The sequence below is a fragment of the Gorilla gorilla genome, chromosome 7 (assembly GCF_029281585.2).
Source record: "Gorilla gorilla gorilla isolate KB3781 chromosome 7, NHGRI_mGorGor1-v2.1_pri, whole genome shotgun sequence".
Classification (NCBI taxonomy): Eukaryota; Metazoa; Chordata; class Mammalia; order Primates; family Hominidae; genus Gorilla; species Gorilla gorilla.
Genome location: NC_073231.2, coordinates 86,561,331 through 86,588,044, shown reverse-complemented (window position 1 = coordinate 86,588,044; position 26,714 = coordinate 86,561,331). Strand labels below are relative to the sequence as shown.

Below are 26,714 nucleotides of genomic sequence, written 5' to 3'. Positions count from 1 at the left end.
TGCCTGGATCTCTTGAGATTTTCTGCTTTGATCTTTGCTTTTTTATGCAGCTTCATTTAGCACCAATTTATCAGTGGAAAAGGGGATTTGATGACTTCAGGTTCGTGGATGGCGATGTACCATGCTTCCACAACGGAGGGAGGCAAAACCTCAAAACCTTGGCATTTCTATGCATGATTTTAACAGCTTGAGTTATATAAATGCTTTTTGCTGTAGAAAAAAAAAGTCAGGCATCAACCAAAACACCTTCCACAAAATGACTAGGTAATAAAGATTAAGAATAGAGTAAATCCATTTGACTTCAGGTAAAAGACAACCCCAGATATTTATTATTGCTGTCTTTTTTAATGTTTTCCTTTTCTTTCTCTTTCAATTAAGATACAACTTTGAGTTCTAAGCGTTCCAATCATGTAATTATCAAGACACTTTGGAGAGGGGAGGAGGGAGGGTTGGCAAGATTTCTACATATACAGTGCATGCAGATACAATAGGCACAGAGTAGAAAACAAAGGCTCGTGTCAACCAGCCATTTTCCATCTTACATTTCAAACTCATTTTAAACAAGCAAATACAAACATTCCTGAGCAATGAGAAAAAGCAAAGCAGCGTGTTATTTTTTTTGGGGGGGGTTGTTCTTTTTTTTGGTTCCACTTTTTATCTTTCAGTGAGTTTCTTAATAACGCCTTTGACAGTAACATACTTTTTCCATTTGCAATAAAACTCACTAAAGAATAGGCAGCTCTCCCTTCCTTTATCAGCTTCCTTTGTTGCTGCTGCACCAGGAGACTTTTTTTTTTTTCCAAACAAGGCCTCAACCAAGAGGGAGATGTTTTATAATGACTAATTACACCAAGATCATTTCATTAACCCTTTATTGTCCTCAAATCTGATTTAACCTGCTGAAAAAAAAAGAACATAATTGAAAATATAGGAAATCCATAACAATAAACGACAGAGCTGGAAGAGATATGCTTGCATGGTGTGTGATGGAAAAATGCACCTTCAGGGGCACAGCCTGACCTTTTCAGGAAACCAGCAGTCATAAATGTGTCCTAGAAGCACACTCAGTTTTCAAAGATACCAAAGGAAGAAGAGAACAACATATTACAGTTAAATGCACTTATCCTCCATTTACACTGAGTGTTATGTGCAGTTGGGAAGAGCGTGGGCTCTGTAGTCAGATGGAAAGTGAGGATCTAAATTTCCCACCAGACAAGATACCTAGCCCATGACATATCTTTCTGAGATAATGGAGATTGTGTTGGTTCCTAACTCATGGAAGACTGCAAAGAAGAAATGCAACACTGTATTACATAAAGCTCTTAGTATGAGGTCTGCTATATAGTAGATCCCTGAAAAATGTTAGCTGTTCAAGATAAGGTAGACAACAGCATCTTTATACTCTATATTAAGTGACTGCCCTTGCACTAAAAGAATTTGTCATCTAATATAGAGCATAAAGATTCCAGAGATATTACTGTTTTCTCTGATGAATTTGGTAAGCTGGTTTTAATTCTAGGTCTGTTTGGAAGTGTTCATGTCCTTAATCACTCAATTTGTTGTAATATCACACAATTATTCTTGGCCTCTGTTGTCTATCTAAAGCAGGAATATTTTATTACTATTGTCTGTACCACAAGTAAGAGATGACATTGAGCCCATCTAATTTTAGAATTAAATAACCAAGGAAAGATTAAGCAGTGTAGTATATTGAAAATACCTGTTGATAGTAGTAGTCAAATAAACTCGGATCCAGCATCTCATTTGTTTAGCAATCTTAATGTTGGTGATTTCTCTTTGGGTTACAATTTCTTCATTTATGAAGTGGGGGTAGTAATATCTACACAATAGTGTTAATGAGAGGATGAAGTATAGAATTTTTTAGAATTTTATTTTGAAATAATATTAGACTTACTAGGGAGTTGTAAAAGTAACACAAAGTTTCTTCATCCAGCTTCTCCTGATGTTAACACCTTCCATAGCCATACTACAATTATCAAAACCAGGAAACTAGCATTGATATCATTCAAATTTAGAGATTGTTAACTAATGTATGTGTATTATACAAATTTCATCAATTTTCTCATTAATGTCCTTTTTTCTGGTCCAAGATCCAATTCAGCATTTGGTAGTGCATTTAGTTTTCAAGTCTGTTTAGTGATTTCCAGTCTGTTGTAGTTTCTCAGTCTTTCTTTGTCATTCATGACCTTAACACTTTTGACTTGTATAGTACTAACAATTTATTTTTTTAGACTCTCCTTCCATTTGGACTTGGCTGATTTATTCTTATAATTAGATTGAGATTACACATTTTTGTCAAGAATGCAGCCCAGTGTGTAGCATTGTGATGATTGTGTGATGAGCCCTCCTCAATACAACAAAACAGCGAGAACATGATGTTATGGCTTGTTATTAGTGATATTAATTTTGATCACTTGATGAAGATGGGCCTGCCAGATTTTATCACTGTAAGGTGACCATTTTTTCTTTGTAATGAGTGTCTTATGGTGAGATATTTTGTGACCATACAAGTGTCCCTTTTCTCATACTTCTGCCCACTAATTTTATTATCTATCCATGATTCCTGCCTGCAACCCTTATGTGCTGACTACCTAATGGTGACTTATTTTTCACTATTCCTGCATATTAATTGTAATTTTACTGTAAGGAAGAACTATCTCTTCTTCCCTATCTATTTATTTAATTATTTACTTACATCAGTGTGGACTCATGTACATCTATTTTATTATATGGGTTATAATCTCTTTCCATCCGTTTATAGTCTTTGCTTGAATCTTCCTAGATTTGACCATTGAGAGTTATGTCAAATTAGACTCTGAGTTGTTTGAATGTGGTCCCATCATTTTTCGAGTATTTGTTTACTTTCTGTAACCACAAAAATTCCAGGCAACTTGTACTTTTTCTGCTCAACTTTGGAATCAGCTGTTTCTCCAAGGAGTCCTAGTGTCTTTATTGGGAAATTGCATTTAGAAATCAAGATCCATATGCTAGGTGAGCTGATGCCTACTAAGATATTATTGCTTCTAGGTGTTTGCAATAAATACTGTTAGGAAATATGTGTATAATACAAACACACACATATACACATGCACATATACGCATGGCTATATATATACACACACACACATATATACACACACATATGGTTATATGATTTCTCTAGCAATGAATTAATTTCATTCATTCATTTTTGGATATGTTCTACAGATCACAGCTATAACAAAAGTTGTACTCAGCAAAGTATGACTCCTGCCAATCCTTCTATCCCATTTTCATTTACTCATTCTTTTTACCTTAATGTCATCTTCCCCACCTAGGTAACTTACCTCATTAGTCTGGTTTATTCTTATATTTATTTTTGCACATGTTATTAGGCATATATATAGTTTCTTATATTCCTCTCTCTTAAATAAAAGTAGCATACCATAGATATTTATATGTTTTGATTTTTTTCACTTAACAATACATCCAAGAAATTCATCCATCTTACTTAATAAGATATCTTCTTATTCTTTTTTATTGCTGAAATGTTCTCTATTTTGTGGCTACACCTTAGTTTATTCAAATGCTCTCCTATTTATGGCATTTGGGTTGTTTCTAATATATTGCATTTACAAAGAATGCTGCAGTGAATAACCTTGCACTTATATACTTTTGTATTGGTATAAGTATCATAATATTTTTAAAGTGTTGGGTATATAGCAAAAGTAGTCACTAACCCTTCCAAATTTGTAGAGGGCCTAGGCTTATATCCAGAAGTGTTTGAGGTACCAATGTTAGGAGAAGGTTATTATTGGCTGTACCTGTTTGGTATATAAAGAGGAAGAAAAAGAATTGTCTCTGACTGATAAAGCTTGAAAATCAGGAGATGGTTGAAAGCACCAAGTGTATTGGGAAGAAAGATGTAGACTAAATTTGACCTGACATAAGGGATCTGCAAAGTCAGCTAATCAAGAGGTTTTGGGAGAGGAAAATCAGAGTCAAAAGACAGGGCCTGAGGCCACCAGGAGCAGAATTGTTTTCAGTGCATGGAGAACAAACTGGTATTAAAGATGTAACCAGGGAAGCAAATGACTCTCCTTACAGAAAGCTTGGCAAGTGTGGCTACTTTTTAAAAATACGTCAATTTCTTCAAACTCTTATTAATGAAAATGTAGTAGACAGAAGCTATAGGAAGTAAATGACAGTTTGTTCTCAGTCTGACATTTCTTTTAAATGCATGTAGGGTTTCCTGACCCACATCCCTCTGTTTGCGAATTCTTTCCTAAGACCATTTTCTAACTTTCATAACTTCAAATCAACATATATTAAAAATAACAATTTCTGATTGTGTGACTGTTCCTTTTAATTTTATCCTGGTTTGCCTGAAGTCAAAAAGTTATTAAGAGTCTATTAATGTAGCAAAAGAAAACAGAAAATCATTGAAATTATCTTTATGGTATTGTCTTGGTTCATTTTGTGTTTCTGTAAAAGAATACCACAGACATTGTTCTTTCATAATCAGCATTAATCTCTGCATGAGGGTGAATCCCTCAGGACCTAAACAACCATTAGGCCCCACCTCCCAACACTGTTTCCAGTACCTGAACTCTGGAGGACACATTTAAACCACAGCAGGTATCTAAACATTCCATCCACAAGGTGAAAGAGATGTTGTGGTACGAATAAATACATCCATCCTCCTTTTCCAAATTCCAAAATCATTGAGAGAAAGATGGAGACACCAGAGATGGAGAAAAAAATAGTAGCTTCATTACTACAAAACAGTGCAAATCTGGAGAATGTGATGTAATACCTGTGATATACTGATCTTGTTAATGCTTCGTCCCCACGACAGGAAAAACAGGAAACTCGAAGTTCCCTTGCGAGGAGCTGTCTATCAGAAAATAGAAGTTTCTTGTTGACAAGATCAGGCCAAAAGTGGAGAGCAGGAAGAGCAGAACTAAGCACACTCAAGTACTTCTTCCAAATTCATCAATTAAGAAAGTTCCATCTCTTCCCATTGGGTAGGGGTGATTATAGATAGGAGGAGAGGATAGAGCTCCTCTTCACACATAAATTGACAGAGGGGAAATAATTGTTTTCTTTTTCTTTCTTTTTTTTTTCTTTTTCTTTTTTTTGGTAGAGATGGGGTCTTGCTTTCTTGCTTTCTCACCCAGGCTGGAGTGTAGGGGCACAATCATAGCTCACTGCAGCAAACTCCTGGCCTCAAGTGATGCTCCCACCTCAGCCTCCCAAAGCACTGGGATTACAGGCATGAGCCACTGTACCCAGCCAGGATATAGTTGACTTTTTTTTTTTTTTTTTTTGGGATGGAGTTTCGCTTCTGTTGCCCATGCTGGAGTGCAGTGGTGCAATCTCGGCTCACCACAACCTCCGCCTCCCGGGTTCAAGCGATTCTCCTGCCTCAGCCTCCTGAGTAGCTGGGATTACAGATATGTGCCACCAAGCTCAGCTAATTTTGTATTTTTAGTAGAGATGGGGTTTCTCCATGTTGGTCAGGCTGGTCTTGAACTCCCGACCTCAGGTGATCTTCCAGCCTTGGCCTCCTAAAGTGCTGGGATTACAGGCATGAGCCAACACCCATCCTCACCATAAATAAAATAACTCCCAACCTACACACTTCCAAGGATGAGATTGGAGAGCTACTTTAATACTCTGGGTGCACTCATTTCCAAAGGCGTACTTTCACCTTCTGATGTGGCCCTCTGTTAGGGCCCTCGGGTTTATTGTATATATTTTGTTGGATCGGGACATGCTAAGTCCTGACCTCAGAGGCATGCTTGGTGGTGTGGCCCTCTGTTAGGGCCCTCGGGTTTATTGTATATATTTTGGTGGATCGGGACATGCTAAGTCCTGACCTCAGAGGCATGCTTGGTGGTGTGGCCCTCTGTTAGGGCCCTCGGGTTTATTGTATATATTTTGGTGGATCGGGACATGCTAAGTCCTGACCTCAGAGGCATGCTTGGTGGCAAAATTCTTAGCAAGGGTGCTGTTTAATGAAAATTAAGCACTCCAGACTCCTACCACTTCCATCTCTTTTTTTTTTTAACCTGATGCTGCTTTTACATCTTGAATTAATTATTCTTCCAAAGCTCCTTGACTTGTTTGTCTCACGCAGGGAGAGACAGGTAGGAGAGTTAATTAAATATATTCTTGTCAGACAGCAGATGAAATCTTCAGTGCCACTGGTCTTGGAGTGTGTATATGTGTGTTTGCGTGTGGGTGTTCTTAACTTATTTTTCTGTGAAGAGATTGAAAGTCAGTAATGGTCTTCTTATTTATTTTAATGGCTGTGTGGACTTTGCTTTGAAAAATATCAGACTACAGCAGCACAGAAGCAAAGTGGCAGTAGGGGTCTAACTGGGTGATTTATTGGACAGTGCTCATAAGCAACTAGGGCCATGTCATAGTCAAAACCTCTTTCCTGGGCTTTGCACTACACAGTATATACCTCAAGATCTATTTTACTGCATCCTTCGTGCTGATAGGGATGGACACAGCCCATTGCCTATAAGGATATAGGAGGTTGTTGGAGAGAATTGTGTTACTGCAAGAAGAACAAGACTATTATAAGAGCAAATATCTGGGTGAGGAATGGGAGTGAGCGATTGGGATGCTGGCCGGGCTTAAATATCATCTGGGAGAAGAAGAGTACCGTTTTTGGTAACAAAGAATAATTTCCAGGCCTTTTGAACCTACAGTCATAGCTATTTTTTTTAAATTTTAGACAGTCAGTTTGTTTATGTATTCAAAAATAGTGTGTATCTTGTCGTTGAGGAGACAATAATTGAGAAGAAGAAACACTGGATTTAAGATTCTTTGAGATTATCCCTACTATTATTTAAGCAACAGTCTCCTGTCCAAGGGAAGTAAAGCATGGTTTATTATAGGTAGCCAAGTATTTGATTATATGATACATATAAGCTATGTGCATATGCTCCTTTTACAGAAGAATGTAATTTCTTTTCCTTTTTTTTTTTTTTTTTTTTGAAGGAGAGTCTCACTCTGTCACCCAGGCTAGAGTACAGTGGCCGGATCTTGGCTCACGGCAACCTCTGCCTCCCAGGTTCAAGCAATTCTCGTTCCTCAGCCTCCCAGATAGATGGGATTACAGGTGCCCACCACCATGCCCAGATAATTTTTTTTTTTTTTTGTATTTTAGTAGAGACAGGGTTTTACCATATTGCCCAAATTATTTTGAACTCCTGAACTCAGGCAATCCACCTGCCTCGGCCTCCCAAAGTGCTGGGATTACAGGTGTGAGCCACCGCGCCCTGCCAACGGGTCGTTTTGTGGTTGTTATTGTGTTTGTTGTTGTTGTTTTGAGACAGAGGCTTACTTTGTCCCCCAGGCTGGGGTGCAGTGGCGTGATCTCTGCTCACTGCAACCTCTGCCTCTGGGTTCAAGTAATTCTCCCGCCTCAGCCTCCTGAGTAGCTGGGATTAGAGGTGCACACCATCACACCTGGCTAATTTTTGTATTTTTACTAGAGATGGGGTTTCACCATGTTGGCCAGGCTGGTCTTGAACTCCTGACCTCAGATGATCCACCTGCCTTGGCCTCCCAAAGTGCTGGAATTTCAGGCATGAGCCACCGTGCCAGGCAATATAATTCCTTAAAATAAGTTATTTATTTACTGCTTCCAAATCTTTAAGAAAAACTGCCTTGAATTTCTTAGTTTGAATGATGGGAAATATTTTTGCTACATCATGAAAGAAATAATAAAATCCTCTGGAGGGCCTTGGCTGCCTCACCTGGTCTCTGTTCCATCATTCTTGGATGGTAGCTTGGGATTCATTTTCTATATGTCTTGAAAAATATTTGCCTATGCTTTAGCCTGAGTGGAATAGTCCCCCCAAATCATGTCAAACCCAGATCCTTTGTCAATTAAAGGATCACCTCGATCACAATGCTTTCCTTATTCATTGTAGGTAGAAGTCGTCTTTCCTTGACCTCCTCTAATCTGTGGCTCACCTTCACTTATAATACTTCTTGCACATTATCTTTCATACCTATTTTGATGCGTTCCCTATTTTCTTTACTACATATCTTTCTTAAGAGTGGGGTCTATATCTTAAGTGCACTGTCACATAAATGTGAACATTCGACATAGTTTTGTTTTCCTGGAATGCATTTCTAATTGAAGGTGGGGGTAGAGAAAATAAACAATAAAGAAGCAAATAAAATAATAAGATAAACATATTAACACCGTAATCATTCTTAAAAGATATAAAACAGTCATGTTGTAGAGAGGTGGTGGATTGTTATGCATGAGGAGGTAGATAGCAGAGGAGTTGAATAATCAGAAGAGGCTTCTGGGATGTTCAAGCTGAGGCCTGAAGGAAAAGAAAGAACTGAAGATACAAATATCTCTTATTAGAGTGTTTTACGGACAAGCAACAGAGAGCAAGCCTCTTTCTTAGATAGTTATGAACTTGGAAGGCACAGCAAAGAAAAAATGGCTAGTATGTGGGTATGTGCTCTCGGAAACATTAAGGGATGGATAGAAGTTGGGGAAACCATTAGCTAGCGCTAGTGGGCTGTGAAAAGGAGCATCTTAAGCAGACAGTTAATACAGACTAAGTTTCATTGATAAAGACCCTTTTGAACATTGTGTAGAACAGGATTATAAGCGTGCCAGAATGACAAGAGGAAGACCAGTTATAAGGAGGATGTGTTAGTCCAGGTGAGAGTGAATGAGTCTTGAACCAAGGCAGATTATATCATTTCACCCTGGGGTTGTTGAGGACTAAATATGTAGGCAATTAAATGAAACAAAGGGGAAATCTTCCTGGAATGAACATATGTCTTTATTTTGGCAACCTTTATTTATAAATCAGGAAAATGTGGGGCAACATGAATTCTAATCCTTACCTAACCCAAACTCTAACCCTACCACAAGCTAAAGGGATTAGCAGGGGAAATTATACAGAGAAAAGGCTTTATTCTCCTTTGGAAATTTTGGCATAGGTTTGATAAAGTTGTACTTTCAAAAGATGAACCAAAGACTCTAGACTTCCTTCAGAGCAATAAATATAAACTTTGTGTCTCAGCTAGTGTTCCTGCAAATAGGAGGCTCAAGTCCTTCATTGAGATGAAGCAGAACTGAACTGACACATGGGATTCTAAGTGGGCACAGTGGTAAGTAAATTAGGCCAAAACGTATAGGAATCAAGAAAATCTTTGTTTTATTATCCTATAAAGTCCTTAATTATATCAGTTGTAGACTCTTAAAACACCCATCTCATCTCAGTACTTCTGTAAAATTGATTCTACTCTGATACCTTGAAATTTTGTGCCACCTTGAAAAATTATTTTCCTGTTTACCTATGAATTTTACCTTCAAAAATGGGGTGATATCCTCAGGAAAGCACAGACTGGCTCTTATGATATCATTATACACTCAGTGCCAACAAAGTCATTCATATAGCTAGAGTTCAATAGGTATTTGGGGTGCTACTGACAAAATTGTTCACCATACCTAGAATGACTCTTCTGTGCCTTGACATAGGGACAGATTACCTGATGAATACATGCTTACTAGGTAACCTCTAGTCACACCCCAGGTGGGTAGTTATTTTTATAGGATTGTAGAAAATGCTTCCTGCTCTTGATTCCGGATCCTTGCTGTTGATCTTATTTACACTGAGGTTTCTTGACAACCTCTGCTCTGTCCAAGGGCAGTGACGGGTTGATATGCTAATAGCTGGTTTCTTCTTGTCCCTGCACTGCTCTTCATTGTAAAGAAGAAAGATGCCATGTCAGTAAAATACATTTTTATATCTTTTGCATTAACCAGTGAGAATAAGATGAGCCAAGCCACTTAACTGCCTCAAAGCTGTGCTGTTCAGTGACCCTGACTGCTCCTTTAGCCTGGGCTAAATGTGAACAGTGACCTCAAGGTGAAAACTTTCATTGGCTCCTCCTAAATGCCTAATACTTCAATTCCCCTAGGATCTTGAATGTTTTGCTTTGCAAATAGAAATGTCAAAAGGTCCATCTATAAATTTATATTTAGTGACCCAGTGAAAAATTCTGGCTAAGGATTTATTTACTTAGGGAATGGTTCTAAGCTGTGAATCAGCTGGAGGGGTGTGGATACCTCTGTGAAAGATGGCACTGGTTTCCTGAAAGGCCCTGCCCTCTGTCTCCTGTCTCACCTTGCTACACATGCTGGGCAGTACCAAGAGCTGCAGGATAAGCAGCCCGGTGTACTCTGCTTTGGGACAGCGTGATGAGAATCAGCCCAGAGATGGAGATTTTAAAAGATGTTTTATTAATGTGTCCCTTGACGGTTCATTTGCTAAGGGTTTACAAATGCTTTATCAATTATTAATGGTCTTTATACCCAGCTTTAAAAAAATCCTTAAAGTTGGGAAGGATATGGGCATTGAATAATTCACACTCACTGTTACTTCTACTAAACAAATGCCTTTTAACAGATAAAGCCAGGATAATCTGGATTAAATTTGTTTATCTCTGGGTTTGTTTCCTTTTCATTCCTCAATGAATGAAGATTGCACCTGGAAAAACAGGACACGTCATCTAGTTGTTAAAATTGGAACCTAGGAGCCAGGACATTCATGGTTTCAAGCTAATGTTTCTCCTGACCTTGGATAATAGTTGGAAAGTCATTTAATAGGTGTCTCTTCTTGACATTTTCAGATTTCTCAGGCTCTATTCTGCTACTCATATCTAAATGAATTATTGAAGATTAATTTAACCAGCCACCCATCAGTTTGCACTTTTGTCACTCTCCATATATCACTTTTGGCCTGGCTTTTTTCTTGTAAAGATGAAAACTATGACTATCTCTGCATCCTGACTCTCAGTAGATGCGTTTACTGATTCCTCAATACTTCACACTTAGATTTTGTTGCTTTTAACCAAATGCGGTTTGAAATCAAAGAGCATTTTGCATTCCCTGTATGTGCGTGTGCACATGTGTATAAATGTGTGGATGTTTCAAGGTCAAGAAGCACAGTGAATTTGCAGACAGGCCAACTTCAAAATAGAAAGCAGTTAGAGTAGCAAAGCATTTAGAATGGGCAGCACACAGTGAATCAAGGTGAATCCTGTTGGTCAGAGTCCTTTTCTCTGACTTTTATGACATGGTTCTCAGATAATTAACCTGGCTATAGAGATTGGTCTACACAAGTACAGCTAGAAGGTCCAGTACAATGAGTTTGTTCCTGGAGATTCAATTCTGATGAGAAAACATGTCAATCTAAGAAAGAAGGCAAGAATTTACAAAATAAAGCATAATGGTAAATTTTATGTGATAACTTTACTTGAACCAACGTGTACTCAGATTAAATATTTCTGTGTGTGTCTGCGAGGGTGTTTCTGAATTAGATTAATATTTGAATCAGTGATCTCCATAAGTAGATTGCTTTCCCCAATGTGAATGGCCATTGTTTAATTCACTGAGGCCCCAAATAGAACAAAAGGCAAAGGAAGAAGGAATTACCCTCTTTTGTTTTTTGCGTGCCTGTTTTAGATTAGACATTGGTCTTCTTCTGCCCTTGAATTAAGATTTACACCGTCAGCACCCTAGGTTTCTAGGCCTTTGGACCCAAAGTGGAATTACACCACTGGCTTTTCTGGATCTCTAGCTTCCAGATGAAATCACGGGATCTTCAGCCTCCAAAATCACATAAGCATTTTCCTAAAAGAGTTTTTCTAAAAGAAAACTCTCTCTCTCTCTCTCTCTATATATATATACACACATATGTATATAAATATATATACATATATATTAGATATGTATATATCCTATTGATTCTATTTCTCAGAAGAGCTCTGACTACATAGGAGTTGTTGCATTTTAGCTATTGGATATTGTGATATAATAGAACTCCAACCTGTAGTTAGGAATACAAAGAATGATGACTCAACACAGTGGGGTAGGGAAATAGAAGGGATTTGTGTAGTATCTGGTGGATACTATGGACTTGGATGGAATTTCTTCCAATGTCCTGAAGGAATCTCTCAAGAAGACAGTTTCAGATATGTATACTTCAGTACCACACCCAAGGCAAGACAGAAGCAGACCTATGGGTTAACTCATAGATCCAGCACAACAGACCTGTGACATTGGATATGAAATTATTACACTCAGTACCCACTTCTTTCTGTCTCAGCAGCAAAATTGTGCTCTTCTCTGATTCACCAGATCAAATTCCTCCTCATCTGGTGCCTGGCCTAAAACTGAAGTTGATCTGTTTGTGTTGAGTCTTGGATTGTCAGTTGTATCTCCGAGAGATTTCATCTCTGCCTTCATTTCTCTGCTACCATGCTAACTTTCTGATAACTCCCTCCCTTCAGAACTTCTTGAGAAACATTTCCCAATGTGCTGTGTGGCTCAAAGACCTGTACAGTCAACATTGACTACTCTTTATTGTAAACTCCAACCTCACATTGCAGAAATAATCAGTAATAAAACAAATGCTAAGGCTCATAAGACATTGATGTTGAGCCTGCTGATGCCAGTTCTGTTCCTGTAGGGTTTATTCTGAGAGACCAAGTCTTTGTTAGCCTAGGTCTCAACAGGAAACTGATCAAACACTCAAATTAGGACATGTTAATAATGATTCATTCTCAAAGCATTACCTCCATAGATGTGGGGGTAGGGAATCACAAGAAAGAGTTTGGTCATCCAGAGTTTGTTCCTCATAAGCTCAAAAGTATGAGGTCAAAAAGGAGTGCATAAAACCAAAGAGGAAAAGAGTGCTGTAGTGTGTTGCTCACCTTGAGAAGAATAGTACTTCTGTGGAAGAACACAGCCACCCTGGGGTAGTCACAGGAAGGGAGTTAGAGGACATAGAGAAAGAAGTACCCTGACCTCAATTCTCTTTTTCCTTTGACCTCTAACTGGGATCCCTATTGGATGAATGTAACTGAAAGCTAGAGGATGTGGAAACCCAGTCATGTAGTCTTCATGGGCTAGGATCCAACCTTACCACTCTCATCACACCAACTGATGTAACTTCGGTCTGTGTTCCTGCCCAAATCTCATGTTGAATTGCAGTCTTCAATGTTGGAGGAAGGGCCTGGTGGGAGGTGACTGGATCATGAGGGTGGATTTCCCCCTTGCTGTTCTCATGATAGTGAATGAGTTTTCATGAGATCTGATTGTTTAAAAGTGTGTAGCAGCTCCCCCTTTGCTGTCTTTCTTCTGCACCGACCGTGTAAGATGTGGCTGCTTCCCCTTCGCCTTCCACCATAATTGTAAGTTTCCTGAGACCTCCCCAGCCATGCTTCCTATACATCCTGTGGAACTGTGAGCCAATTAAATCTCTCTTATTCATAAATTACTCAGTCTCAGGTATTTCTTTGTAGCAACGTGAGAATAAACTGACACCAAAAATTGACACTAGAAGTGGAGTGTTGCTATAAAGATACCTGAAAATTTGGAAGCAACTTTGGAACTGTGTAACAGACTTGCACAGGGTCTGTATCTCATTTCTTTTGGCCAATTTCTCCCTTTTGGAATTGGAGTATTTACCCAATGCCTGTACCCCCATTGTATCTTGGAAGTAACTAACTTGTTTTTGATTTTGGTTCATAGGTGGAAGGGACTTGCCTTGTCTCAGATGAGACTTTGGACTGTGGACTTTTGAGTAAATGCTGGAAAGAGTTAAGAATTTGGGGCTGGGCATGGTTGCTCACACCTGTAATCCCAGCACTTTGGGAGGCTGAGGCAGGTGGATCACCTGAGGTCAGGAGTTTAAGACCAGCCTGACCAACATGGAGAAACCCCATCTCTACTAAAAAAATACAAAATTAGCTGGGCCTGGTGGTGCATGCCTGTAATCCCAGCTACTAGGGAGGCTGAGGCAGGAGAATTGCTTGAACCAGGGAGGCAGAGGTTGCAGTGAGCAGAGATCATGCCATTTCTCACCAGCCTGGGCAACAAGCATGAAACTCCATCTCAAAAAACAAAACAAAACAAAACAAAAAAGAACTTGGGAGACTGTTGAGAAGGGATGATTGTATTTTGTAATGTGAGAAGGACATGAGATTTGGGATGTGCCAGGGGCAGAATGATATGGTTTGGATTTGTGTCCCTACCCAAATCTCATGTAGAATTGTAATTCCCAATGTTGAAGGAGGGGTCTTGTGGGAGGTGATGAGATCATGGAGTGAACTACCCTCTTGCTGTCCTCATGATTGTGAGTGAGTTCTCATGAGATCTTGTTGTTTAAAAGTGTGTAGCACCTCCTTCTTTGCTCTCTTCCTTCTGCTCTGGCCATGTAAGACATACCTGCTTCCCCTTTGCCTTCCATCATGATTGTAAATTTCCGAGGCCTCCTCACCATGCTTCTTGTACTTCCTGTGAAACTGTGAGCCAATTAAACCTCTCCTCTTTACAGATTACTCAGTCTCAGGTATTTCTTTATATCATTGTAAGTACAGACTAATACACCAACCCAGCAAGATTGTTGAAGTGTGGAGAGTTGATCTGGAGGGCAAAAGAAAGGAAGTCAACAAGGGTCCCAATCTATAGTTGGGACTGATAACTTAATCCTTCATGGATAGAGCTAGAAAACTTAGAGGCAGGGAAGAAAGCAGAAGCTAATATTAGTGACCCTTTACTCTGCACCAAATCGTAACATGTGCAGTCAACAGAGTTGCTTAAAACTAAAATCAGTATCTTTGATGCTCTGAATCAGGGGTCACCAAACTATAACCCATGGGCAAAATCCAGCCCAGCCTTATTTTTCTAAATAAAGCCTTACTGCAAAACAGTCACATCTATTTGTTTACCTTTTGGCTTGTGGCTGTTTTCATAATGCACTACCAGATGACTACAGAGACTGTATGACCAACAAAGCTGAACATACATGATCTCTTGACTGTTACAGAAAAGTTTGCTGACCCATGCTCTTCAAAGATGCACAAAAGTAAATCATGTAAAGTTTCTCAAATTGTATCCAGGGATAGTGGTGTTATGAAAGGGATGGGTGGTACTTCTGTGATTCATAGGCAGTATTTGTTTTATTTTCAAATAAATACATTACAATGCCAGTCTATACATGTTTGATTCCACACTAGTCCTTCACTTTGCCTTTCTGGGGATTGTTTAAGTAATGAGTAGGTTTGAAGTTGTTGTGGTTAAAATAGTATGGTATCCTGGCAGAAGCCTATAACAATAACAACAAAAATAATAATAGCAATAATAAGCACATACAACGTTTCCTGTGCTAGGCTGTAGTCTGAATGCTTTAACACTTTGGGAGGCCAAGACGGGCAGGTTGCTTGAGCCCAGGAGTTCGAGACCAGCCTGGGCAACGTGGCAAAACCTCATCTCTACAAAAAAAAAAAAAAAAAAAAAAAAAAAAAAAAAAAAATCTGGATGTGATTTCATACTCCTATGGTTCCAGCTACTCAGGAGGCTGAGGGAGAATATCACTTCAACCTGGAAGGCTAAGGCTTCAGTGAGCTGAGATGGCATTATTGCACAGAGTGAGACCCTGTCTAAAAAAAAAAATAAGTAAATGATTTAATATAGAGAGTAAACTTCTCAAATCTTAAAATAACTTTATGAGTAGGTACTTTCATTGTCATCACGACTATTTTACAAATGATGGAACAAAGGCACAGAAGACTTATGCCATGGGCCCAAGATCCTGAAGCGAGTGAGTGACAGCTGAAATTCAAAGCCAGGTAGTCTGGCTCTAGAGTCTCTGTTTGTAACCCCTACACAATGCTACTTTAATTTTTGAAGTCTATGGAATGGCTATGAAACAGTATGTTCTGATGATAAACATGCTTCAACGAATGCAAGTAGAATAGACCAAATGAGAATTACTATTTAAAAAGATCTTCATAATGAAATTAGAACCCAAACTATACCAAATTACCTAAATTAATGATTGTAAAGGTATATCTAGAGCTCACAGCTTTTAATTATAAAAATGAACTACTGATTTTTGGCAACATGGCAAGTCCTGCCTAATAAAGGCTTCTAAGAAGGAAAATTGGGGCTTTAACTTAGAAAAGATGCGTAATTTTTTTTGTCATATTCCCTGTATTAATAAAAACATACAGTGGGGTAGAGATGTGTATATATGAACAAATGACTAAACCGGTGATTAACTATATGAAGAGGGATATAGAAACCTCTTCTGGAAATTCACAAGTGTATCCTAAACCAATGCACTGGGCTAGTTCATAACTCAGTTTATGCAATATTCCCGACAGTTCTGTTTTGCTCCTAGTCTTATTTAGGTTGAAATAAATGATAGACAAGCATCATTGTCCCGGCAGCATTCTCAAAAATGTCTGTTACAATGCAGTTGCCAAACTTTTCTTTTCAGTATCGGATTTTAATTTGTTTGCCTCTTGTCATTGAGAAATCACTTTTGTTTGGAATTTTAAAGCACCTTTTATTCTTTCTCACACAATATAATTAATACGTTTTGTTCTAATGCAAAAGCATAAAATATAACTTTTTTGCTATTCTGAAGTTACTAGTTTAGTAGTGAGAATAAATTATGTAACTTTAAAATGCTTGCAATGGAAAAGAAAATGTTTTCTGGATAAATTGAATTTTCATTTGTTTTTACTTTTGGGTCTTTAACATCCCCATTCCTGTTTCATCAGTGACTTATAAAACAATGCTGGAAACAATTCCCTAAGTAATGTTCCAGGCCCTGTCCTGGCATTCAGAAAGCACTTTATCTAAACCATCTTAGAAAGATCCATTCATTCTTTTACTCTTTCAATAAATATTTATTTAATGCTTAACCATAAACTGACTGCCCTGTTCAGCCCAAGTGACACAAAGATGAAAAGACATTGCCTTTTCCCTTGATGAGCTCACTGTATAGAAGGGAAGACAGATTTTTTTTTAAATAAAATACATTATAATGAGTATTTGTTGAGATAGCTGAGGAAACTCAAAGAACACAGCAGTTTATTTGGTCACAGGGAGTCAGGAGCCCCTTCACCAAGGAATCAACATTCAAAGGGGTCCAAATAAGGCCATTATACAACTTATAATTTTTTGAAAATTATATATTTAAAATAAAGCAATGATTAAAAATTAAATTTTGAATTTTAAAAATCAAAAATATATATTTTAAAAAACAATGACCAAATGAATGGCATCCACATCTGTGACATTCACTAGAGAATAGAACTGAAGATTAAAGAGATCCATTTTAGCTAGCCAAGTACTTACAACTTTTTTTAAATTCTAACAACATTTTTGTAAAAGTTGCTAGTTGAAATTAGAGTTTTGCTCCAAATTAGCTTTATATTCTTTCTCTAACATGGACACAGAAAGATGTGGATGGGATCTCAGCTCTATTATCTATCCCTCTGCCTAATTTATTTATTCCTAGGCTCACGAACTTGGGCTATTACAATCACTTTATTAAAAGTCCTAAAAGCAAGAATCTTTTTCTACTTCTTTTTGAAAAAAATAGCAAGTTCTTGGCTATCGTTGGCACTTTGCTCTTCCAGATGAATTTAACAATCGTAGAATCCAGTTCATAAAAGTCTTTTGGGAATATTTTAGAATTGGTTTGAATATATAGATAAACTTGGGTAGAGTTTATATTATCCTAATATTTTTCTCCATAAAATAATATATATTTTGCATTTATTTTGATCTTTTAAAATATCATTAGTACAGTCTTGTTTGTTTGTTTGTTTTTTGTTTTTTTGAGACAGAGTCTCACTCTTGTTGCCCAAGCTGGAGTGCAATGGCACAATCTCAGCTCACTGCAACCTCCGCCTCCCAGGTTCAAGTGATTTCCCTGCCTCAGCCTCCCAAGTAGCTGGGATTACAGGCACTTGCCAACACGCCTGGCTAATTTTTGTATTTTTAGTAGAGATGAGGTTTCACCATTTTGGTCAGGCTGGGCTTGAACTCCAGACCTCAAGTGATCCACCCGCCTCAGCCTCCCAAATCCCTCTCCTGGGATTACAGGTGTGAGCCACCGCTCCCGGCCCTTAGTACAGTTTCATAATTCTCTTCTCTTCCCTACTCTCTGTTCAGAATTTTTAAAGTAATCTCAAGACAGCAGAGATTCTGCAACCACAGCTACACACCTGATCTTCCAGAGCCCAGCTTCCCGCAAATGCCTGAATTCAGTTTGATTTTAACATCTTCGGTTTTCTTCCGAAGCCTTTCCTGATAAATTCTATCTCACTATGATCACTTCCTTGCTCTTTTTCCCTTCATTTTTTTGCTTGACTCTAGTGTGCATTTGTTATGAGGCCTTTTCACCACTCTTGAGTCATTTCCTGTAACATGTTTTGTCTCTCCCTAAGAGCCTATGTGGTTTTCCACTTTGTTACTCCTCCACTGTACTTAGTAAAGGCCTTGACATTAAATTAGGCTTGTATTCAAAATTATTTATTAAAGGAATAAAAGGCTTGAACAAATGATTCTTTTATACAAAGAGTGTCTCATTTTCAGAGTCAGTCCCTCTTCCTGATGGATCATGAGGACAGAAATTTCTCCCCTCCTACTGTTAGTCCCTCTTCTGGGCTTGTCAACACGGCTTTCTTCACACTGAAGAAAAATAATCTATCACTTGGTATCAAACTATTTGCTTTTCAAACTGAATACCTCAGAATAACAAATTATAAAAGAAAGGCCATGAATCAAAAATGCCACCTGAATACATCCTGTATTTTTTCTCAGTGTAGCCCAAAATGACGGTTGCATTAGAATGAATCATCAGATAATCAACACAAAAGGCCTCATTTAAGTTCATTATTCATAGTGAGAGCCTGGCTTTGAGCCCCGATACACTTCAGAGCTTTGGTTTACAAAGATAATAAAAACATTCAAAGATATGTCAAACTAACCTGAATGTTCCCAGCTCTGTTTAAATGAGATGATCCCTCCGAAAACCAGCTTCCACCTCACCAGGGAGTCACCCCCTCAGGACACATCCCCTACCATAAACAACCTATTTTTCTTGGCTGGGCCACCATTTAAGGGGGCTCACTCTGTGCCTCTGATGGAGCAACACTGCTTCTCACTCAGATGTTCTTTATTTACCCGTCTGTCAAACCAAATATTACACATTATTAAAAATTCCTATCCCACTCTACCTAAGGAGAAAAAGTAGGATTATTTGGCCATGTGTTCATCCAGCAAACACTATTGAAGGTCCAATCTGTCTGCAATAGTGTGCTTAGTGCTGAGGGAATGCAGAGTGAACCAGATCATATCTCTGCCCATAGGCAACTTACACTGAAGATGACATGTAAGAGGAAGGGCAACTTTTATACACAGGGATGCTTAAATGGAGGGACAAAAGATGTCACCAGTCAGCACAGGGGATGGCTGCCTCCCCTGTTCTTGAACAGACACTCAGAGCAGTTTGTACTTAGAGGGTAACAGAAAATACCACGGAAGTGAAGCATTGGGAGAGCACGGTCTCTGTGGATAGGAGAACTGTTCTAGTTTCATCCCTACGACTAACTAGCTCAGTGACCGATGACAAGACCCTGCTGTGCTCAAGAACTCATGTGCTCAAGTTTTCTCATGTAAAATGAGAGGATTTTAGACAACGATTTCTAACTTTATCTCCAGCTTTGATTTTTTCATGATTCTGGGAAACTGCATTTTACCATCGACCACTTTAATGATAATGGAACCATTGGATGTTGCACTCCTTACCATTCATTCTGTATTACATACATCAAGGCTAGAAAGAATAACCTAGCAAATGCAAACTCTAAACCTTGGTAATCATTTAAATTATAATCAGAGTCCGATAACTGAAATGTGAAGGTACAGCATCCATGGACTATGCAAAAGAACCAAAAATAATATAAAAGGTACAGACTTTGAATACATTTAATTACTTTTTAACAAAAGCATTAATTTCTACATGCATTATATATTTAATATACAATATTTTCCCTGTTCTTTAAAAGATATTTGCTTGGAAAGATGAAAATACCAGTGATTAAAAATTTCTTCTTGATGCATACCTATATTTTATAAAATATATATTAATTTAGACATAAAACTAAACATTTAAATTTTTTTTTAAATAAGTATTTTAGCAGGCAATAATTTGAGTGGGTCTAATATGAGCCCACTGATAGTGAGTGATGCCTCCAAGTTCCTGGAATCACCATGATCCAAAACAACTAACCAGCGAGCCTCCAGCTATGATTCTCTCTTCATCTAGTCTCTGATGCATGTGGAGTCTCTGCCTTCTGGGTCCGCCATCACCTCACAAGAGTGAGAAGTTCCCAGGCCATTACACCCATAGTCCATCCAAGTCAAGGTGGCTGTAGAAACAAAATGTCCCTTCCCTTGCTCCCTGTTTTCCTACAATTCCCATTCATCCTCTTCCCCATGATCAACTCCATATTTCTCTGAAACCCTCCCTCATCCTGGCCTCTCTGACTTCCTAAAGTTTCTCTCTATGAAATTGCAGCTCATGGACTAACAAATATTTCTCAGTCTTTAATTTCTTTTCTCATTACCTTAACTGACACCTGCTGATCTTCAGAGGGTATTGATTCCTCTAGACTCTCTGAGATGGCGGCAGTTTACTTTCCCAAATCTTATATCTTCAAACTAGAAATTGGTCTAGATTTATCTTTGCTACTTGTTGCTGCTTTCAGATCATCACCCCACCAATATAATCTTAAAAGCCTATCACTCCAAAGCTCATGATAGTCAGCCATATCCTTCTCTCCCGTCCTCTACTATTATAATTTGCCATGCCTCTGAAAACTTCTAATTCATGAACAACTTCAGTACCTGAGATGTGCTTTCTCCCTGCTCCAAACTCTGCTCTCATTTGGAACAGCATTAACATGAATTTCTGAGACTCAATCGCAGGGGTCTCGGCTTCTCACCTCATGTCCATGGACATCCTCTGGCATGCCTTGGCTACTTCATTATTTATCATTGCCTCACCTATCAAATTCCAATCTAAGCATCTCACTTCAGCCACAGCCTTTGTGTTATCCAGGTGCTTCTTTTGCAACTACTACCACCACCCACCTTGACAAATTTTTTTTTCCTGGATTATCCCAACTCTAAGAGAGACTTCAAGGTTCCATCTATAGCTAATCTTCCCTTCATACTCAGTAACAGAACATTTGAATGTTGTTTTGGCACATGGAAGTCTGGAATAAACACCAAAGATGTCAACATCTCTTTCAGCTAGTGGTGACCATGTGACTACATTTTGCAATTTCGGGAAGTATCATTGGAGAAAGAGTACAAGCTCTGCTCACTCCTTCCCCTTTCGAGCTTGTTAAAATTTAGACATAACAACTGGAATTCAGAAACTCTTTTGCTTCATGATGTAAATGTGGAAAAAAAGCCTCACACAGCAAATTAACTAGATGGAACACTGGAGCATGACCAACATTCAAAGATAGAACATCCCCAAAGTTAGTGAATGTTCAGGGAGATAAAATTTCTCTTTTTCTTAAGATACTATTATTGTTATCATCAATTGTTGTTGTGGTTTGGTTTGGGTTTTTTTTTTTTTTTTTTTTGGTTACTTACAGTTGAACCTTATGATAGCCAATATAGCCAATATACCAATTATCCACTCCTCCATGCCTGTCTCTTAGTAGCTCATTGATCTTGCTAGTAAGAGACAGACAACACAGAAGATGGCATCCATTGTACATTTATGATTCAATCTCAAATGATCCTTCAATACTACTCAAAAGTCCTACCACATTTCTGTTTACTCACTCTGCCACCCACTACCTCTTAGACTATTTCTCCTCAAACTCTCCATTTGGTTTTCTCATCTTCCTATTTTACCAATAAAATATAATCCATTAAACAGCAACTTCTTCATTTTCAAGATACCAAAAAAATAAATCCACGTTCTCTGTCAATCTTCTGTACAAGCCTAACTTCTTCAGTTGATTTCTCAAGAACAATTGCACAATTACTGCTTCTCTATTTTGTAGTCAGCCTCTCGATCTCTAATAGATTTTTTTCCAATGTTTGTGTTGTTGTTGTTTTGGATATGATAACTGTTGCTGTTGTTTTACTCATTCAAATTTTTCTCCTTTTAGAAAAGAAAACATGCTCACTCAACTTCTCATCTGTGTATCTATTCCTTTTTCACTCTTCTCCTCTACATATTTCCTTCAGTTTGGTGTAAAGTTTCTCAAAGGAGCTGTCTATTTATTCTTACGTTCTTTTATTTCTCACCTTTCTCTCACATATCTACACAATAAAAAAAGAATCTAATCTACCATGTCTCTGAATGAGCTCTTACTACTGATACCATGGGCTGTGTCTCACTACAATCAACAAATAGTCTTGAGTCCTCATTTTACTTGACTTCCTGGTAGCACTAGGTGTTGATAACCACTTTGCCCTTTTTGAAGCATTCTTTTCCCTTAGTTTTTCTAAAGTAACAGGATCCTGTTTTTCTTTCTACATTTTTGGCAACTCCTCTTCACTGTCCTTGTTTTTTAAATTCATCTATGAGGCATTAAAAATTGGAGTTGCTCAAGACTCAATCCTAATCTTTCTCTTTTCATTCCATATTTTCTTTCTAGGTAATATTATACAAAATCTTAGATAAATTTACCATCTAAATGCAGGTAGTTCATACAGTTGTACATCTAGCTAAGCTCTCCTTGGATTTCCAGAACACATTTGAGTTGATATATTCAATCACTTGAACCTGGAACATGTTAAATGCTTTATAAGTTTAGCAATTATTTTTATTGTATGTACAACTGCATGGTTGATGTCTTCTTTCAGATGTATCAGAGGTATCTCAAACTGTATGTTCAAAACAAATCACCTGTATGTTGTCTGCCACCAATATGGTTTTTCTCCAATGTTTCTGTTTCAGTGAGAGCTACCACCTACCATCTAGCTATAAAAGCCAAAAACCTGGTAGTCTTCTTTGATCATTGCTGCTTATTAATTTACCCACAAAAAATATCACGAATCCCTCTATCTCTATATCAATCTTTAATTCCCCCATCTCTTGCCTAAATTATGGCAACAGTGTCCTAACCTTTTACCCCAAAAGCTCTTCTTTTTGCAACTTTGCAGCTGGAGTGATCTTTTGAAAATTAAAATTAATTTGTGTCACTCTTCCTTATGTCTTACCCAATTAAAAATAGCTCCATGATCTTGGGATAAGAGCAAGTGCCTCCTCATGGCCAGGAAGGCTTGTCATTGGCATTGACTTCTCCAGGTTCCTTTTGCCCTTTGCTCTTCTTCACAATCATTCTCACCCAAGCCACTGACTTTCTTTTGGTTCATTGTAATTTTCACATTTCATCATAGCATAGACCTTTGCACATGTGATTTTCTCTACCTAGAAAATCTCCACTTCCTTACCTAGGTAATTACTATTTTCTTTAAGAAAGCTTTCTATGTGCTTCCTTTCTAGAACAAAGTCCTTCTATTAGGGCTACCATAGTGCTGGGCACCTTTTACAGCTCTTGACATTATCACAATTTCATGTTTTTGTTTTTGTTTTGAGATGGAGTCTTACTCTGTCACCTAGGCTGGAGTGCAATGGCACGATCTCGGCTCACTGCAACCTCCGTCTCCCGGGTTCAAGTGATTCTCCTGCCTCAGCCTCCTGAGTAGCTGGGATTACAAGTGTCCACCACCACACCTAGCTCATTTTTGTATTTTTAGTAGAGATAGGGTTTCACCATGTTGACCAGGCTGTCTCAAACTCCTGACCTTAGGTGATCCGCCCACCTCAGCCTCCCAAAGTGCTGGGATTACAGGTGTGAGCCACCGTGCCTGGCCAATTTCATGTTTTTTAATAAGATAAGTTGATTAACATGTATCTTTCCTAATAGCCAGGAAGCAAATGGGTTATTCATCTTTGTGCCTAGGTTGGAGCAAAGTTGCTTTGCATCTAGTTCGTGTTCAGTAAATATATATTGCATGGATAAATGAATAACTGCCTAAGTTAATTTATCTCCTGTAAAGATCATCCACAGAAATTTCAGCTATCCTCTTTTCTTTCATTTTTATGTTTTCCTTCAGGAAATCTTCTATAACATGCTGAGGCTTTTAGATTTATTTTATTTGCTTTAAAACTAAACTTAAAATTGGATAATATTATTTTATAAAAGGCATAGAAGTGTGAAAATATTTGATGGTTCATTACTTGAATTATGTGTATATGGACAGATGCTTTCTCTCTTTTCCTTTATTCTACTTTTTTCTTTTCATTCTCAACATTAAAACCACTTTTTCTTGAAAGAAAAAGTAAGTCACAAGGGAGAGTCAAAGAATATTTGTGTAAGGAGAATGAGAAGGGCCATGAGGATCCTTGAAATGTTGGCAGGTAGCCAGATATTTATGAGATTCCATGGAAAGGATCTTCAGGTACTTAAATGAATGAAGTACACCAACCAGTATTGCTCCTGTCCAGTGCCTTATCCAAGTCTAGTTCCAGAAAGTAGTATAGTACTAAGTAAAGTCTAGCAAAGGAGAGCATAATTCCTAGTTATCTAGCAGTGAATGAACCAAGAATTAACACTGTTGGGGAGCATTGCAGATGGCAATTCTTATGTAAGATTAATTGCCAAATGAGGGGTGAAAACAATAAGTGCTGATTTTGGATGAGAAACATTCATTAAGGGCTCAGGGATACCATAAGGCTTTGTGGATGAAAGACACTACTAGATCTGGGCCTTGATGGAGAGAGCTTTGTTAGGTCGAGAGAATTAGGAAGAACATTCTAAACAGAAGCAGCGGAAAGAAACACTAGTCTGAAGAAGCACATTTTAAAGCAGCAATTAAGTGGCCAAGTCTGACTTGGAATTTGATAATTTACATAAGAGATAGTTGGAGATCTAAATCTAGAGATTATGTTGTTGATAAAGAAAATCTATTAAACATTTGACTAAGGGTATTTTAGGGATATGAACTTACTCAAAGTTATTGTCAAAAGAATAAAGCAGACAAAGAATGCAAACAGAACAGGGAGATTTCACCACGTATGTTTCTAATCTATGTTCATTAAATTGTGAAAGGAAAAAGAAACTCATATTTTTTGAGTACCTACTATATACTCAATCACACTAGATATTTTACATGCACGCCATTTTACTTTTAAAAAACACTTAAAAATTATCAGGTATTAACACTATTTTACAAAAAGCAAATCAGTACTTAGATTTAAGTTGTAAAATATTACTTATGTAGTAAGTAGTAGACTGAAGATTTAAAACTAGGTGTGTAGGATTATAAAACCTGTATTCTTCTGATTTATGACATTTTGCAATAGAAATGTAAAAAGTGAGGCAGGAAATGTATTATAAAATGTAATATAGAAAAATATGTTAAATGCTGAGTAATCTGAAATGAAAGTAGAGTTGATAGACAATTTTTAAGTGATGTTTTGAGTCTTCAGAGAAGGAGATACTGAATTAAAGAGTTATATCTAATAGTATTCATAGCTTTGGTCATATATCCCTCCAATGTCCAGCTCTTTGATAAGAACTGAATTACCAGGTATTGACAGCCCCGTCTTGGGGTAGAGGTCTCTTAAGCTGTCTCTTGACTGGAATCACAATTGGTACTCCTAAAATTTAACATTGAGCTGGAAATTTTGCTGCTATTGCTCTGATCTTTTGCCTCTAAACTTGTGCTTTGTTTCTAAAACAAGTTTTTGCTTCGTGTCCCAGTTCCAGTAACCTGAGTCTTTTCTTACGATGTGAGCCCAACCCCTTGCTCTAATTTCTTGCAGGAGTCTCATATTTTCCTAAATGAGCAATTTTACTTCCTTCTCCTTTTGCCTTTTCAGGATCAGATATCCTGCACTAAACCCAGACAAGTAGGCTCTCATCTTGCCATGTGCTGCCAGTCCTTGCTGCCTACCTTACTGTTAGCAGTTTTGTTTTCCTAAGGAAGCTCATCTACTGGATTATTTCCATTAGCATCTTGCATATTTAACTAGCTCCATCTTAAGCAACATTAAACAAACAAAAACCCCTCAACTCCACCTCATATATCACTCTTTTTTTTAACTTCTCTTTGCAGCAAAAAGTTTTTAGACATAATAAAAATTTACAACTCAAATTTTGATATAAAGCAATTGGCACTTTGATCCAGTTCTCTGACCAACCCACAGTCTCAAGAGAGGGTAGGCTAAAGTTCTTTACCTTGGAATGAAGAATAAGAAGAGTGTCTAGGCTGAAGAGTGGCAGGATTGAATTAAGATGGCATGGAGTAGACATTAAATCCCTAGTATTTTTCCAGCACAATTTCAATCACTCTAATATCAGGAGACATCACAATCACTGCAGATGTCATGGGAGTCCAGATAGTCACAGGATCCAGAATCATCCCTGTCTATATTTGAACAGGAGTGGACAATTGTTATGTGGTTGCAAACTATAGCCAGAACTTGCATGAATGTGGATCACACAGCTGGACCCTTAGAACTACCAGCATGATTGCTGCACAGGTCATTTTATTAACCTTGAAATAATGGCCCTCCACATTTTATACCATTGAAATTTTTGGACTCAGTTCATTGGGTTATAGTAGGGTTTCTTGAAACCATGCTCTGTTTCCATTACTCTTTCCATTACTCCAAACCAGTAAAAATCTTGTTTTACTCTCTCACTTCACTGAAACTGCTTTTGTTAAGGTCACTGATGATAACCATAGTGCTAAATTGAATGTACAAATTATTTGTCTTTATTTTACTTGACCTGCATTCAATATACTT

General features: G+C 37.9%; 1 long non-coding RNA gene across 1 annotated transcript in view; it reads left to right on the top strand.

The window, feature by feature from the left end:
* The window catches only part of LOC109028015 (uncharacterized), an 81,076-nt gene that overhangs the window by 35,767 nt on the left and 18,595 nt on the right, over positions 1-26,714 (top strand). The gene's annotated exons all lie outside the window — the stretch shown is intronic.